Source organism: Podarcis cretensis (genome assembly GCF_951804945.1).
Source record: "Podarcis cretensis genome assembly, chromosome: 15".
Taxonomy (NCBI): domain Eukaryota; kingdom Metazoa; phylum Chordata; class Lepidosauria; order Squamata; family Lacertidae; genus Podarcis; species Podarcis cretensis.
In genome coordinates, this window is record NC_137185.1 from 40741822 (window position 1) to 40760216 (window position 18395).

An 18395-nucleotide genomic window follows, 5' to 3' on the forward strand; every position below is an offset into this window, starting at 1 on the left:
GTTCCTCATCATCCTGGGGAAAAGTGGCAAGTGGAGTGTTGCAGGGTTCTGTCCTGCCCCTGAGGCTAGGTCCTGAACCAATGGATTCAAGTCACAACAAAGGAAATTCCGACTAAACATCAGGAAGAACTTTCTGGCAGCAAGAGCTGTTCAATAGTGGAATGTTCCCTCCTTCCTTGGATGTTCCTAAGCAGAGGCTAGAAGGCCATCTGTCATGGATGCTTCAGTAGAGGTTCCTGCACTGCAGGGTGTTGGACTAGATGACCCTTGGGATCCCTTCCAGTTCTACGACTCTCTCTCTCTCTCTCTCTCTCTGTGTGTGTGTGTGTGTGTGTGCTTGTGGGGAGGGGGAGAGGAAAACCTCCATAAAATGAAGTAGAATAGTCTTTTTCTAGGGACATACTAAAAATCTCTGAAGTACATTCAGGGGGGAAATGTCTTCTGAGAAATTTCAGCTTAGCTGCAGCTATTTGTCCATCATCAATGTTTTCAGTTGTAATAGACATGCCAACTCATCACATTTTGGGGAAGATGTAACAGAAGAGCGTGCCCCCTGCCTATGCTGATGACCTTAGAACTGAGCACCTGCAGTTGAAGGTGAAGTTAAAAATATAAAGCCATGGCAGGTCTAACCATACAGATGGTTTCACTTTTCAGCAGTGCCAAAGATGTGAGGGTTTGGGGGCTGTTATCCCCCCCCCTTAAACCTCCACACACACCCCGGTGGTTGTCATGTTGCATCCTTTTATTAGAAACTGAAGCCACAGAAGGAATAGGCAAATGACATAGCTGCAATTTTCCTTTCCATCTCCCCAGTTTTATAACCAGTTGCATCTTCCCAGTCATGTTGGTAGAGTGAAATATCCCTAGCTTGGCAGGGATGCTTCTATTTTAATGGCATTTTCCTGCGCTGTAAGATTTATACGGAGGTATATTTTTGGATGCTGAAAAGCTCCCCCACCACACACACATGCCTAACACACCTACTTCCCTTCTGCCACCTGCTCTTCTCATCTAATGTGTTTGAAATCTTCCATCAGATTCATATCGTTGAAGCTAATTGTCTATACCAGAGTTATTAATAAAATGAGGACATAACTTTGGTCTCTACATGCAGCTGAATTAGGGGGAAATGGGATGGTAAACTCCTGAAGTGATAGAACAGAGCATACCACATTTTTGAATAAAATAAATCCTTGTCATGTATTAACAAAAAGTCTGCAGGGAATAGACTTGTTTAGTAGCATTGTTCATGATGTACTAGTTCCAGCATTAATGGGTTTCTACTGTTACTACTGAGTATCCAACTGATTCATTCTGTCCGTGCAAGGATTTCTGCTTGTATTATTTGTTTGTTTGTTTGTTTGTTTATTGAATTTCTATACTGCCCTTTATCCACAGATTTCTACTCCCCTTCCCTATCTGTGACACCCACCCACACCAAAATTGCTCTGGAGTGTTGGGGGAACCCTCTAGAACAGCACAGGGAGATAACTTTGGGTGCAGCATATTATTACTATTATTACTACTAATAATAATACTATTAGTATTTTAGAATTGAGCATTTTGCTTGGGAGAACATTTAAAAAGGGACGTCTCCCACCTGCAGGAATTCAACAACAGCAGTGATAGACCCAAGGGCTGGCTGATAGGACAACTACAATTCCCCAGGTTGGAGGAGGGGCCAGCACATGGCAAAGTCACCAGCTGCCTGTGCCGTGTTTCCCCTTACCTGACCTGCCCCCCCACCTTTAGGGGGAACTTGGCACAGGACACATGCACAGTTTCAGCCTCAGCTGTAAAGTAGCTGTGATGGTGGAAGATCTGTGCGGAATCTGTCACAGTCATATAGAACATGTGGGGAGGGGGATAATTTAAAGTACCGTATTTTTCGCTCTATAAGACACACCAGACCACAAGACACACGTAGTTTTTCGAGGAGGAAAACAAGAAAAAAAATATTCTGAATCTCAGAAGCCAGAACAGCAAGAGGGATCGCTGTGCAGTGAAAGCAGTGATCCCTCTTGCTGTTATGGCTTCTGGGATAGCTGTGCAGCCTGCATTCACTCCATAAGACGCACACACATTTCCCCTTACTTTTTAGGATGGAAAAAGTGAGTCTTATAGAGCAAAAAATATGTAGGTATGGGAAACTGAATCAGATCTCCTCCACCCATTGCCCAGGCCTAGTGGGAGGAAACATTTTAGTCAGGGGGAAATTATGAATGGGGGTGCAAAGCAGGGCCAGTGAGAGAAGGTGAGAGAAGGTGGGTCTGGGTTGGCTGTAGCCAGAAAAAGACGTTTGACCAAAGGTTCCCCATGCCAGCACAGAACATATAAAGATCTTTAAAGGAGCTCTCATGCACCTGGAAGGGCAAGGCAGTTGTGTCCCATTTGAGGAGAGGTTTGCTTGCACACCCTTTTCCTACCACCAGTTTTAAGCTCATATGTTTTCAGAAAAACAACTGAGTGGCGTTTTGTTTAACCTAGAATTCAGTGCAGAGTGAAAACATGCTGCAATGAAGGAACAGAATGCAGGGAATGTACTTCTCTCTAACATACACATAGAATCATAGAATCATAGAGTTGGAAGAGACCACAAGGGCCATCGAGTCCAACCCCCTGCCAAGCAGGAAACACCATCAGAGCACTCCTGACATATGGTTGTCAAGCCTCTGCTTAAAGACCTCCAAAGAAGGAGACTCCACCACACTCCTTGGCAGCAAATTCCACTGTCGAACAGCTCTTACTGTCAGGAAGCTCTTCCTAATGTTTAGGTGGAATCTTCTTTCTTGTAGTTTGGATCCATTGCTCCGTGTCCACTTCTCTGGAGCAGCAGAAAACAACCTTTCTCCCTCCTCTATGTGACATCCTTTTATATATTTGAACATGGCTATCATATCACCCCTTAACCTCCTCTTCTCCAGGCTAAACATGCCCAGCTCCCTTAGCCGTTCCTCATAAGGCATCGTTTCCAGGCCTTTGACCATTTTGGTTGCCCTCCTCTGGACACGTTCCAGTTTGTCAGTGTCCTTCTTGAACTGTGGTGCCCAGAACTGGACACAGTACTCCAGGTGAGGTCTGACCAGAGCAGAATACAGTGGCACTATTACTTCCCTTGATCTAGATGCTATACTCCTATTGATGCAGCCCAGAATTGCATTGGCTTTTGTAGCTGCCGCGTCACACTGTTGTCTCATGTCAAGTTTGTGGTCAACCAAGACTCCTAGATCCTTTTCACATGTACTGCTCTCAAGCCAGGTGTCACCCATCTTGTATTTGTGCCTCTCATTTTTTTTGCCCAAGTGCAATACTTTACACGTGGCATTGCAAATATGTAATTTCTTTTGGCAGTGGTTAGATTTGAAAAATGACCTACTTAAGACTCTGTAGGTACAGAAGCACAGTACAGATAAAGTTTATCTCTAGTAACTGTGGTGTGATTTGTCTACTGGGGTGGGGAACATTTGGGGGTGGGGGTGGTGAGAGAATGAAGCTAATCTTTGTGCAGCACTTAGAATAGTCAAGGACTATCTTGTGTGCCAAGGGATGTCTGCAACAAATATGAAGGCTGCAGGGAATGAAACACTTGGGATTCCAGTAATGAACTACAAGAAGCAAATTAGACATCTGAGGGTGATCTTGCTGCTAACCTGGGATTTCACAGAGGGTTTGTTTTGTTTTTAGCGGACACATAGACACAGACTTGCTGTTAGTCTCTTCAAGCTATTGCAACCTTGGCATCACTTCTGAGTTTAGCTACTTGTCTATCCTGATCTTATCTACCGGTAGCTAATATACCAAACCACTCTGCAATCAATTAAGTAAGCAAGCATATATGAGTGGTATCATAAAATCATAGGACTGTAGAGTTAGAAAGTATACTAAGGGTTAGCTAGATAGAGGCATTCTGCAAAGCCTGGCCACTTGCTTGAACGACTGCCTCTTGTCATAACTCTTTGAGAGGATGTTGTTCCAGTGGTGATGGAAGCAGTTGTGGAGGCAGGGTACTTGCCCTTCTGCTGCCTGAGGTGGCTGCTTCACCCCACCTCAAGAGTGGGCTGGCTCTGCCTCTGGCCTGTGTGTCCACACAGTCCAGACCCTGCCATCAGCTCTCCTGGGAAGTGGCAGTGAACTGCTGCCAAGAGACTATTGCTCCAGCTCTGTCCCATTGGACAGGCTGCTTCTGCTCAGGGATCACTCATGGGATCACTTTTTAAAATATGGACTTATCAGTCTACGAGAAGAAGCTGACATTGCTGCTTCAGGCAACATTTCAGAAGAAATGTTGAATTTTGTGGATTATATCTAGAGGGGCTGTCACATGGATCCAGAGCACATCTGATCCTAATGTTCAGAGTTGTACCTCATGCTAACCTCAGAATAGCAATAAGCCCAGTGAATTGTCTGAAGATCGTCTGATAAAGTTCTACAGCTCAGACTACACAGAGACTGCAGTTTGTGTTGGAGACTGCCTGGGAACCGAACATAACATGCTGCAACATCCATAGAGGGAGAAAATGGAGCATACCTAATTCATAAATAATAATGACTATTACAAGGACTTTCTGTAGTGGTGCTAGTGGTGGGGTTTGTATCTAGCCAGATGCAGAGATTTGCAGCTCTGAGGTTTTGGCCTGCTTACAGTTCTGAATGAGATTCAAGTCCAGCCTGTTCCTAATTGTCATGCATTAATAGGAAATCTTCTCTATCCACTTTGGCAGGCAATTGCAATGCACTCTAATGTTTTTATTTGTTTTTGTGCCCTTGATTCATTTCCAGCAAGGCCAACTCTGACCTTTACATGACATTTTCAATGCGCTTTTAAAGGAGATTGTCATATTATAGCTATGGTGCTCCTGGGGCAAATAACTTGGGACTCAAAAATATCTCATAACTTGTTATCTCATAATTCTAACCAAGACGTCCTGGTGTTTGAGAGTATGGCAGGCATAGGCAAACTCGGCCCTCCAGATATTTTGGGAATACAACTCCCATCAACTCTGACAACTGGTCCTGTTAGTTAGGGATGATGGGAGTTATAGTCCCAAAACATCTAGAGGGCCGAGTTTGCCTATACCTGGAGTATGACAAACAGCCCCTTCTGAGAAGTTATCTCACAAATTAAGGCTATCTAGAGGACAGGATACATTAGATAATTGTTTTGCTATATGGTGTGAGTTTATTTCATTTACAAATAAGGAGGTTTATGGTAGGGGAGCTCCCTTGGTATATGATAAAGTCTGGATCCTGTGAGTTTAATTGGAATAAAGATTGATTTTTAATGGGAATACATTCTGTTTGTTGAAATGTATCCAGTATAACAAGTACAGAGAGTGATAACTTACTCAGTTAGTTTAGTTTTTCTTCCTCTTTTCTTTCCATTCTCCAAATCTGTAAAAAAAGTAGATAAGGAAACTTATGTAAATTTGATAGTTCATTTCCTGTGTAGGGTTATATTATGATAAGTTTCCTTCCTGTGTAGGCTTGCCATACATCAGGAAAATTCCTGACATGTCCTGGTTTTCGGGTGTAAAAATGGCATCAGGGGGAGTTTTGCCTAATCTGCAAAATGTCAGGGGAAACCTGGATGTATGGAAAAAGCAGCGGAAACTGTTCCAAAAACTTAAAATCACTTTTTATGGGGGAGGCTCAACAATTTTGGGGTCTTCCTAAGAAAAGCTCAACAACTTTGCAAGTGTCAGGAATTTTCCTGATATATGGCAAACCTACACTATATTTTGAAATATGGCAACTTGTGGTACTGTTGGGTATCATTTCCCCCCTGTTTTTCTTATGCACTATTTAAAATCTCTCTCTCTCTCTCTCTCTCTCTCTCTCTCTCTCTAAGTAACTATAACTAATGAATTAAGGGGTAATTCAGGATGGACTTTAGACAAGTTATTCTTTCTTATTCATAGTCCCTTATCTGTACCTTAAGGGTCATTGTGACTTGCCTCCTCCATCACCACCTCTCTTGAGACACATGACAAAATAGGAATGGAAATACTGGAAAGCACTGCCATCGAATCCCAGTTCAAACAGCCATCCAGGGGGATACCATGGTTCATATCGAAAGTCATGGAGAAATCAAGGAGAATCAACAGGTCACACTACCCATGCCTCTCTCCAGATACAGGTCAACATGCAGGGTGACCAAAGCAATTTCTCTGCCACAGTTCTAAATCTTGATTGAAATGCATTTAGAAAATTGGTCTCATCCAAGAGAGACTGTACCTGGTTAGCAAACAGGGAAATGTATTCAAAGTTATAAGGGAGGCAGGTTTCTTTGTGAACATTGCCTACTAAACCAAGAACCAGAGGTAAATCAAATGCTCTTCCAAACACACACCAGATTGTAGGTGTGGTATATTTACACTTCATTTTTCTATTGGAAGCACAGTAAATGCAAATTCCATTTTGGCATTATGAATATATACTCTGAGCTTGTTATTTTGTTGCTGTTTAGTCGTTTAGTCGTGTTCGACTCTTTGTGACCCCATGGACCAGAGCATGCCAGGCTTTCACTGCTTCCCGCAGTTTGGTCAAACTCATACTGGTAGCTTTGAGAACACTGTCCAGCCATCTCATCTTCTGTTGTCCCCTTCTCCTTGTGCCCTCCATCTTTCCCAACATCAGGGTCTTTTCCAGGGAGTCTTCTCTTCTCATGAGGTGGCCAAAGTCTTGGAGCCTCAGCTTCAGGATCTGTCCTTCCAGTGAGCACTCAGGGCTGATTTCTTTAAGAATGGATAGGTTTGATCTTCTTGCAGTCCATGGGACTCTCAAGAGTCTCCTCCAGCACCATAATTCAAAAGCATCAATTCGTTGGCGATCAGCCTTCTTTATGGTCCAGCTCTCACTTCCACTCTGAGCCTAGAGAGGTGGAACAGAAGAATAGATGTCTAGAGTGAGTGGGTGAAGACTCATGCTAAATCCAATCAAACACTAGCAGAAGCTCATTATTGATCCTACTCAGTGGCAATGATGGTGGCCGAGAAGAATTTGTTTCTCCATCATCCTAGCATTCTTTGTTGCTCATCAAAACATTTCGTCATACCTGGTCTTTTAAATTTTGTCCGAAGGAGTGATGTGATGGAACACTTGTTGAACTGCTGGATGTTGGTTAGACATTTAGAAAGTAAAGTCATCTGCATCTGTCACAATTTTGAAGGGTGGAGAAGTGGCAAGGTTGGCATGCCACAAACAAACCAGCAGAAGTACTGAATTGGCTCTGCCAGCCCATCCGCACCTCCTCCCCACTCCCCGTCCTGATATGATTCAGGTGAGTGGAGCAGACCCACCATGCCATCTGTTACGGATTACATATCCATTCACTACTTCTCTGGAGAATGACAATGTTTCTAAATAGCAACAGGACTTATCTTTGGTTGCTCTTATTTTTTTTTTAATAAAATTTTTTATTAATTTCCAAATTTTTAACAAACACAAAAAACAACATAAAAACAAACACAAAAAATCATGTTTTCTTTACCTTATTTCCATAAACCTCTTTTCCCGGACTTCCCCATACCTTCCCCTTTTTGCATCCTTTATTTTAAACAATTATTCAGCAACCCTTCTTAGCCAATTAAATATAAATTCATTCTCCTTTTCAATTTCACCCTAAATTGAACACAATTTACCGCTGCAATTCTACGTCTTCCTTTCCCTCAGCATTTTAGCACTCCTCAATTTTATAGTAACTCTTAAGATATATCTTAAACTTTTTCCAATCTTCTTCCACAGTCTCTTTCTCTTGGTCGCGGATTCTGCCGGTCATTTCTGCCAGTCCCATGAAGTCAATCACTTTCGCCTGCCATTCCTCCAGCGTGGGTAGCTCTTGTGTCTTCCAATACTTTGCTAGGAGAATCCTTGCTGCCGTAGTAGCATACAAAAAGAAATTCTTATCCTTCTTCGGCACCAACTGGCCGACCATACCCAGGAGAAATGCCTCTGGTTTCTTGTGAAATGTGCACTTAAGCACTTTCTTAATCTCATTATAAATCATTTCCCAGAAGGCCTTAATCTTCGGGCAGGTCCACCAAAGGTGGAAGAAGGTACCTTCAGTCTCTTTACATTTCCAACATTTGTTATTGGGCAAATGATAAATCTTCGCAAGCTTGACTGGGGTCATGTACCACCTGTAAATCATTTTCATAAAGTTTTCTCGTAGGGCATTACATGCCGTGAATTTAATACCTGTGGTCCATAACTGCTCCCAGTCAGCAAACATAATGTCATGACCTATGTCCTGTGCCCATTTAACCATAGCTGGCTTCACTGTCTCATCTATTGTATTCCACTTCAACAGCAAGTTATACATTCTTGATAAATTCTTAGTATTGGGTTCTAACAGTTCTGTTTCTAATTTCGATTTCTCCACCTGGAAACCAATTTTCCTGTCTTGTTTGTAGGCCTCCATTATTTGAAAATAATGGAGCCAATCTCGTACCTTGGACTTTATTTTCTCGTAACTTTGTAGTTTAAGTTCACCACCTTCTTGTTCTAAAATTTCAGAATATTTCGGCCAATTAGTTCTCATATTGAGTTTCTTTACCTCCTTGGCCTCCATTGGCGAAAGCCACCTGGGAGTTTTATTTTCCAATAAGTCTTTATACCGAATCCAAACATTGTATAGTGCTTTCCTAACAATGTGGTTTTTAAAACCCTTATACACTTTAACCTTGTCATACCAAATATATGCATGCCAACCAAAGTTATTGTCAAATCCTTCCAAATCTAGAATGTCTGCATTTTCAAGAAGTAGCCAGTCTTTTAACCAGCAGAAAGCTGCCGATTCATAGTACAGTCTTAAGTCCGGCAGGGCAAACCCCCCTCTTTCTTTAGAATCAGTAAGTATCTTAAACTTAATTCTGGGCTTTTTGCCCTGCCAGACAAATTTGGATATATCTTTCTGCCACTTCTTGAAACAGTCCAATTTATCAACAATTTGTAATGTCTGAAACAAAAATAACATTCTAGGCAATACATTCATTTTGATTACTGCAATTTGACCTAACAAGGAAAGCTTCAGGTTTGACCATATTTCTAAGTCTTTCTTTATCTCTGTCCAGCACTTATCATAGTTATCCTTAAATAGGTTTACATTCTTAGATGTCATGTTAATCCCCAGGTATTTTACACTCTTTGCCACCACTAACCCAGTTTCCTCTTGGAATCTCTCTCTTTCAACATTTGTTAAGTTTTTCTCCAGTACCTTGGTTTTTTGTTTATTCAACTTAAATCCTGCGACCTGGCCTATCTTTGGTTGCTCTTAGCCCAGCTTTGCAAGAGAGAATTTTTAGCCTATAATGATGTTTGTACTTCAGTTTCTCAGCTCTCTTTTGATTTCCTCCACCTCCTCTGCTGTCTTTTTCTCACAATAAAGACAGGAATTGGAAATGGGTCATACACTTATCCAAGTGACCCAAAATGAACATAACTCTAGCAGCTTATCTGATGAAGAAAATGCCTTGTACTGTATCTATGAAACAGACTGACCTTATTCCTATTAAATTTGGAATAACTATTTCCCCTCCTACCCTAAAAGAGCCCTGCCAATAAGGTAACTTAATTTATTCACTCTTAGTTAGTTGTAAGACTGCCTTCATTGTTGATCTTGTGTTCCATATTCTGCACCCTTTAGTCCCTTGTACAGACTCTGAAAAGAAAACCATTTGACTCGTCATTGTTACCTAACAAAGTTATAGTCCTTTTTGCCATTCTTCTTTTTCATAACTGTGGTAAAAGAGAAGAGCACAAGCAGGGAAGGGCAGATGCTTGGTGTTCATCTGCTGCATTCAGGTCTCTGTAGCTTCTTAGACTTGCTTGGTACAGCTAAAATTAAACGTTGAGACTATGAGTCTATTCAGACATACTGCCCATATGCAAAATCTACATATAAGCAAGAAAAGGAATAAGTTCACTAAGTTCTGATCCCCTGTTGCCATTCCCATTAACCTCTTGGTGCAAACCAGATCATTACACAAAGCAGGGATGAGGAACATTTTTTTAGCCAGAGGCAACCTTTCAGCAGCTACATTCCAGCAGAAGGTGCAGCCAGAGGCAAAAGTGGGTGGAGCAACACCAGGCCAGTTTCTGTACCCACCTACCCTCTGTCTATCCTCCATCCTGGTAAGCAAGAGGCACTCTCAGAGTTCAAGGACATATTTCAGACAGGCACCTCACTCAAGGAGGGTGCAAAGTAAAGCCAGTGATGGGTGTGTCCTGGGGAGTCAGAAAGCTACCAGTAGAATTCCTTGGGAGCTGCTTTAGGGAAGTGAGGGGTTACCTTTGAGGAGATGAGAAGAGCGGCAGAGGAGTTTCTGAGAGCTGAAGACTAGAAAGATCATAGAGAGACAGAGAAGGTTACAGAGAGGAAATAAGACTATGGAGAAGAGACCAGCACCCACCTTCTTTCATATCATCCACACTTCCACTTGTCCTGTGCCTAAGAAAGCCCAGGTCTGTGTGGTTTTCTGCTTAACTCATGCTTTCTAGGCATGGGTCTGAGTGGTTTTCCCCTTGCCCTGCTCCTTTCCCATGCAAAACCCATTCTTTAGCTCTAAATGAGAACAAGCGGCAAACTGTGGAAAACCTGAATTGTCATTTGCTCCGTTTGAGTGCTAAATCAGGGGAAGTGGTTCCCCAAGAGAAAGCAATGGGACAAGAGGAATTGTGGATAAGCCCTTAGCAGCAGCTCCACTGCTAGGATGAGTTTATGATAGAGCCTGAGGCCTACACCTGCATTCCAGGAATATGTAGCCAGAATCTCTGAATGTTCACCTTTGTCTAACTCCATCCACTACCATCCTGTTAGAGAAACATACTTTTCTTTCAGGTAGGTAGCCGTGTTGGTCTGATGCAGTCAAATAAAATAAAATAAAAAGCTACTTTTGGTCATCTGCATACTATCCCTTGCTTTTTCCTGTAGGACTAATTGCAGTCGTTAACAGTCGACAACAGGTTTACCATACCCATTGAGTCAATAACCCATCTCCTACTATATATATAGGGGTCTGGTGAATTCTGTTTCAGTGTATCTGAAGAAGCGTGCATGCACACGAAAGCTTATACCCAGAACAAGCAGTTGGTCTCTAAGGTGCTACTGGAGAATTTTTTATTTATTACTTTTCTTTGTATGGGCATGAACTGAACTGTCAACTAAAAATGAACTGAGCTAATCTATTTTGTAAAGGGACAAACATGAGCTTGAATTAGTTCCCTTTTGGATATGCCGAACTTGCAGTAGAACTAGTTCCTTTTCAAAATGAACGCTTCAAGCTCTGGGATATGCACTCAACTGTACATTCAAATTATCTATGGAAGGTACCTTAAGTTGATGCTTTGTGGGTTTCTGGGGAAAACCTGAAAAGAAAGGACCCAAGACATTGGTTGTTTTGATAGAACCTCTAAATAAATAATATTGGATACAATGCCAGCTATGAGAAGGACTTTAGTACATGATAAAAATATTGATAGGTTAAGCTAAGGAATTCAGTATTGGAGAGGGGAACATAGATGATGAAATAGCTAAGATAGTTTAGGTTAGCTGAAGCATAAACATTTTGAGCATCTGATAGTAGAATTGGTAGGCTGAGTGCAATGTCAAGTGCTAAGGAGAGATAGTGGAAACAGTGCGAAGATAAATAAAGTACATTAGGAGCTTGTAATGAAGTGATATGGAGAAGGGTCTTGGCAAACAGACAGCACAGCAAAAACATCAAAACAATTTGGTTATGCATCTGGTCATAACAAGATAGTGCCAAGAAGGCAGGGCACACTAGAGAGACATGAGCTGATCACAAGCCTTTGACATACAGCCATTGACATACAATAATATTGCTCCTCCATCTGATTCCAGAAGGGGTCTAGTGGGGAGTGCCTTTGCAGGGGGATCAGAAGACTGGCATGAAGTCACTTCCACTCTCTAAAACTATCAAGTCCAGCAATGGGAGGGGCAGGCGGATGTATTTACGGTCAAGCTGCCTACCTCCTCTTCTTCCTTCTTTCTGAGTGCCCCGCTTCCAGCATGCAAAGTGAGCTTAACTGGTTGCAATAGTTTGGGCCAAATAGGAATGTTTAAGAATGTCGCATCTAATTCAGCATCTTGTTTTCATGATGGCCATCTGGATGCCTGTGGGAATCCTGCATGCTGGACATGAGTGCAAGAACGCTCTGCCCGCCTGTGATTCCCAGCAAAAGTTGTTCAGAGGCCTATTTCTATGAATGTTGCTCTACGTGTTAGAACAGGGGTAGGCAAACTAAGGACCGGGGGCCAGATGCGGCCCAATCACCTTCTCAATCTGGCCCACAGATGGTCCAGGAATCAGCGTGTTTTTACATGAGTAAAATGTGTCCTTTTATTTAAAATGCATCTCTGGGTTATTTGTGGGGCATAGGAATTCGTTCATTTTATTTTTTCAAAATATTGTCCTGCCAACCACATGGTCTGAGGGACGGTGGACCGGTCCACAGCTTAAAAAGGTTGCTGACCCCTGTGTTAGAATAATGTGCCAACTATTTGTTTAATGTGTTAGAATAGAATGTGTGCATTGAAATGAAGTACAGTGGTGCCTCGCAAGACGAAAAGAATCCGTTCCCCGATTCTCGTCGTCTAGCGGTTTTTTCATCTTGCGAAGCAAGCCCATTGACGGCTTAGCGGATTAGCGCTATTAGCGGCTTAGCAGCTTTTAGTGGCTTTTAGCGGCTTAGCGGCTTAGCGGATCAGCTGATAAGCGGCTTAGCGGCTTAGAAAAAGGGGGGGAAAGGAAAAAAAAACATGCAGGAACTCACAAGACATTTTCGTCTTGCGAAGCAAGCCCATAGGGAAATTTGTTTTGCGAAGCGCCTCCAAAACGGAAAACCCTTTCGTCTAGCGGGTTTTTGAAGAGAGAGAGAGGGAGAGAGAGGGAGAATTCTCTTGGGTCTATGAAAAGGGAATACTGTACACTGCATTAGATCCCTTTTTAGTACAATCAGGCACGCCAACCATAATTTTTTGAAAAATAACAAAATTTATATAATCAATACTTGGTAATCAGAGACCTGATTAGCTAACAATGTGTGTGAATCTATCTTGTTGAATCAGGGCACAGTTGTCTACCAGCGTAGGAGAATTTTCCTGCAGGTTGCCTCTCCCTAGAAGGGACCCTATGAAGCATCCTGATTTTCAGAATGTGCTTTGAAGTTTTTTTCTCTCTGAAAATTGGGCCTTTTAAAGACATCTCTGTGCTTGACAACTTAGATTTTAGAATGGGGAAAATATTCCCTTTACATCTGCCTCCCTGCTGTTAACAGAGGCTGGAACAGGACTCCAGCAGAACGCTTAGGATCTATCAAGTCCAAACACCCTTTCTCTTTCCTCCCTCCTCTGTTAACAGCATTGAGGAAGAGAAGTAAAATGAACAAAGGTTGGGGGGGCGGAGAGAGAGAGATTTGATTTGTATCAAATTGATATGCTTAATTTCTCTTTCAACTCCTTACTTTGGGTTCAATAGAAGCCTCCCTGAGCCAGGCTGGAACCTCTATGAATAGCAAGCGGAAATCTTGAAAGAACTTTGAATGTCTTCACAGAACTCAGCCCCACCCCCCTTTTACAGAGCTTCACCTCTTCATTGTGTCAATGCCTTGGGCTTTTTCTTTCTCTCCATTTGGAGACGTTGTTGCCTAAAAATAGCTGTGGCAGGAATTTACACAAGGCAAGGATGATTGCATCTAACATGACTCGTTTGTTTTCTTCTGAAAACAACTGGGGGGGGGGGGGAGGCAGATTCAAGACTATGGGGCAAAGGGAGATTTTTATTTATTTAACTCTTTCACCATGATCCAAATTAGCACACACACACCCCAAAAAAACCCACCCCACTCCTGCTTTTTCCGTTATTGGCACCAATTGAAACTTGCATATGAGGGTTAATTTCGGCTGGAAAGGTCAGTTTTCATTATGGCAATGGCTCCAGTAATAAGCCCTGTTTAACTCAATGGGATTGCAAGGTCCATTGAACATGCCTAGGGTTGCATATAGTATTTTAAGTTACTTATAGATTTCCAAATGTAACATTTAAAGGGGAGCATGCTCATTTTATTCAGAAGAGTGGATAAAACGTGTGTGTGATTCATATCTGTTTCAAAGTGATTTAGAAGTCCTTGATACTTCCTGTTCCGTCATCCTGAACCAACTTCATTCACTCTGTGCTGGCGTACCAAATTTGTCCATAAACATTTCATTACCAGTAAACATGGAGATACTTCAACAGCAGCAAGTATTTTATTCTGTCTGACACTAATTGCATCCTTTTTAAAAAGACCACAATCTGAGGGTTGAGGAGACCAACAGGCGCTTTGTGCTGGATGTTTGCTGCCAGAGAATAGCTAGCTAGGTTTTGTCTCCCACCCCCACAAATCAATTTCCCCCTCTCAATAGTATGCACTCCACACTCCATGTGATGTAGGGCATTGCAGCCTAGACCCCTGGAAACAGAGGATGCCTTGCCTAGCATGCAGTGAGCAGACATGAAAAGGCTTTTTAAAAACTGAACAAAATGGGGGAATCATCATACTCTCCTCCTCAAGTATTTTTCATGGCTGGAATGTCACCTTGAATGGTGCTAGTTACTCCTGTTCACCCAAATGGAGCAAAAAGAGGTGTGTGTGCATGCACACATGATTACGTGTGCATGTGTATACAGAAACGTCTGGCTTTTGTGAGGCTGGAATGTACCCTGTTGTAGAAAGGTGGGAGTCACATCCTCTATGGGCAAGCATTTCTCTGCTATGAATTGCCTGCTTTAAACATTTAAAGTGTTATGCTGTTTTAATGGACTTATTTTATATATTTTACCGTATTGGCCTGAATATAAGCCTCACTCCCCCCCCCCCCAATTCCGACCAAGAAAAGTAAAAGTGTGGCTTATATTCGCGACCTTACGGTATGCAGCCAGGAGCGTGGGGCAAACAGTGCCAGCAGCATGGCAAAGTAGTCCCCCATCTTCTCCCCCAAGGCCGTGAAGGTAGAGAGCGATGAAAGGGAAAGCCCCCCCCCTCCTCTGCCGCCCAGTATGGAGTCAGCAGCAGCGAGGAAGAGAGTGGCTTATATTCGGGTGTTTTTACTTTTTTTCTTTTCCCCCCTCCAATTTTAAAGATGCAGCTTATATTCGGGTATGGCTTATATTTGGGCCAATACAGTAATTATGGGTTTTTAATGTAGCTGTTTTACTATGTATTTTAATTATGAGTGTTTTTTTAATTAAAAATTGTTTTATTTTTGTTATTTTTCTCTTGGCTTTATTAGTTTGTGAACCATCTTGGCAGTTTTTGTAGTGAAAGTCAGTACAGTGGTACCTCGGGTTAAGTACTCAATTCGTTCTGGAGGTCCATTCTTAACCTGAAACTGTTCTTAACCTGAAGCACCACTTTAGCTAATGGGGCCTCCTGCTGCCGCTGCACCACCAGAGCACGATTTCTGTTCTCATCCTGAAGAAAAGTTCTTAACCTGAGGTACTATTTCTGGGTTAGTAACCTGAAGCGTATGTAACCTGAGGTACCACTGTATAAAATTATTTTAGTTGTCATCATTATCATCAACATCATCATCTTTTCCTCCACCCACTTATGCCTCTGCCCCACCTATCAGTGGCATGCAGGCCTCAGAAGGATTCCAACAAAGAATTGCAGTCCTCAGGCTGTAATTGTCAGCTCTCACTTTCAGCCTCCAACATTTCAAGAAAATCATCTTTCCCAGTAATCAGCATACATTGATCCCTTTTGTGGTATGTGTGCATTTGAAGATTTTTTTTTTTTTAATGTTTGCAAGAAGCTTAATTCAACTGGAACTCTGTACGCACCCCCAAATAATACATGCAATTTGACTCGGCTCTGGGCGATGAGTGTGGTCTAATTGCAGTTCACACACACACACACACAGAGGGGGGGGATTATATCAAGCTAATGCTGATACCAGCATGTGACCAGCACAAACAGGAATTGGTTATATGTGCCAAATTTAACCCCCAAAACCCATTTAATTCCCAGAACCCATCTCAGACAAATGATACCTATAATATATCCATTAATCATCCCTTGTGGGTCAATGGATTCCCTCCAGCAAGCATATCATGCCTTGATTAAAACAGTTTCCTCTTTTAAATTTTTTGATAAAGGCAAAATTCTCGTTATTTATTAATCACTTTCCATATATCTGTGCCATATGTAAGCCTGCTCATCTTAACAAGGACAGGGCTGCCTTACTGAAAACAAGATTTCATTGGCTAAAATGCCCATTTGACTTTGTTTCACCTCTGCAGTGAGATGTTTAACTTACATGACTCAGGGCAACCCAAGTGGCCTTTTGTATTGTAGTGACTTTTGGGTGCTTTCCAACCACAGTAAAAGCCACTTTTTCAAATTCAGGTAACTGATAAGCCTTCTCCTATACATGGATGCTTGTTGCATTCTCAAATTATTCAGCTTTTTGGAGAATGGTCAAGAAGGCTGCTCCATGCTGTTCTTTATCAAAGTGCCCAGACCTCACAGATTACTATGGAAACCTGACTTCTTTCTTAACTCTTTAGCTAGATCCCTTCCTTGCCTTCTGCTCCCTAGCCTTGGGACAGTGTTTTTTATTTTCTTTGTGATTAATTAGAACACATCTTTGGAAGGCACAATCCGGAGTGTGCACAGCCATGTGTGCCTGCACCCACGCTCAAGCTATTTCCGGTGCTCTTCTGAGTCAGAAGAGCACCGGAAATAGCATGTGCACATGCGCACAGGCACTCCTCTGTCCCGGAAATGCGCCAGAAATAGTGTATCTGGATGAGGAGCACCCGTGTGCGTGCGCAAATGCTATTTCTAGTGCTCTTCCAACCTGGAAGTCAGTCTCTGCAGCAAGAAAGAAAAATGGGGCCGCGGGGGGGGTGTGTGTGTGTGGAGAGAATGGAATCCCCACGCCGATCCACAGAATGGCCGTGGGCCAGTTCCAGGAAGCTCATGGGCCGGAACCGGCCCATGGGCCTTAGGTTGCTGACCTCTGCTCTAGCCCATTTGTGATGTTACAGTGAAAACCTAGCTTTTCACTCCTCATATTATACTATGACAGGAGAGGCAATTCCCATAATTCAACCAACTTACTACTTTCTACTTGCTCCTTATATACAGTGCCCAGAGAAATTTGTTATCATCTATTCTTAACTGTTTCTCAGGCTGATCCCCCCAGGAAGTGACAGCTGAACTCTTAGCTGATAAAGATCCTCAAATTACACACCCAGTAGCCAAATTTGCTCTGGCAGCTAAGAAGCTTTATTCTAGATATGTTAATGCTTCCTAATTTTAAAACCTTATGCTGTAATTTTTTATGCTGTAATTATTTATGCTGTAAACTTTTGCAGCTCATGTTGTGTGATTCCATGTTGTGTGGTCCAGGGAACATGGCATAGGCTGCATAAAATGTATCTATTAATCATTTTACATACTTCTGGGTCACTACTTCAAGTTGCAATGCCTTTTTATTTCTTGTCAAGCCATTCCTTGTGAATAAACTATAGCAACAGTACAGTTATTGCTAATTTCTTGAATGAAGTATACTCACATTGGCATTTCTGGCCTGTTTGTGGACACACACCCCCCCCCCACTTTAAGGAAGTTGCGAAAAAGGCCTGTAGCATGCGATCATCTCCAGTAAAGATCCCAAGAGCAGGATCAGTCCATCCTTAATTTACAGTATCTCTTGAAGTCCCATTTCAAACATGAAATTTGATAATGCTTGAAAACCTAAAAGTCAGATTAGAATTTTACATACGTACTTGCACAGTGCATTGTCCACTGCAAGAAGAGATGCAACAAAACATCTGACATTCAATGTATGCATGAATAACATTTACTCCTATAGCTCTTCTACAGGTTACAAAGCACCCCAAACCACAGCAAACAAGAAAAATCAACAACACTCAGATAAATCTCTAATATAAGCTATGAAATATCATATAGGGTGATCAAAAGCAACATTGTGTGCTAAGCTTGCATTTTATTTGCTGCCAAATAAAGTGCAGTAAAAATAATTGTTGCCTCCAAGGAGAATACATCTCATCCTTAGAAGTGGCCTATTGACATGAGACTATAAAATATTAGCAAGAAATATGCCTCCTGGGATGCTTATATAAGGAACAGCTTAATACATTATGGATAACATTATCTACTTTCCCATTATCTGTTAAATTTGGCCTGCCAGGGAGTGGGAGATGAGGATCTCAGTTCCTGGCCAGAAAAGGTTCCTCACCCCTGCTCTGAAGGCCCAGGTCCACAGGATTTCTAGGCATGCAAGGAGTATTGTGATATAAAACCTAAACCTTCTGGAGGAAACAAAAGCCTTCTGTGACATTCCAGTACACTGACATCATTGT

At 42.2% G+C, this 18395-nt stretch overlaps 1 long non-coding RNA gene across 2 annotated transcripts; it reads right to left on the reverse strand.

The window, feature by feature from the left end:
* Positions 1-6151: 6151 nt before the first annotated feature.
* LOC307204016 lies at positions 6152-18050 on the reverse strand. Of its 2 annotated transcripts, none has more exons than XR_013833455.1 (3): positions 17585-18031; positions 15846-15894; positions 6152-6237 (listed from the first exon to the last, which is right to left on the reverse strand). It is a non-coding gene; the product is annotated as an uncharacterized lncRNA (long non-coding RNA). The 2 variants fall into 2 exon arrangements; XR_013833456.1 differs by lacking the exon at positions 6152-6237 and adding an exon at positions 11286-11367 and having other exon boundaries at positions 17585-18050.
* Between the last annotated feature and the right edge of the window lie 345 nt (positions 18051-18395).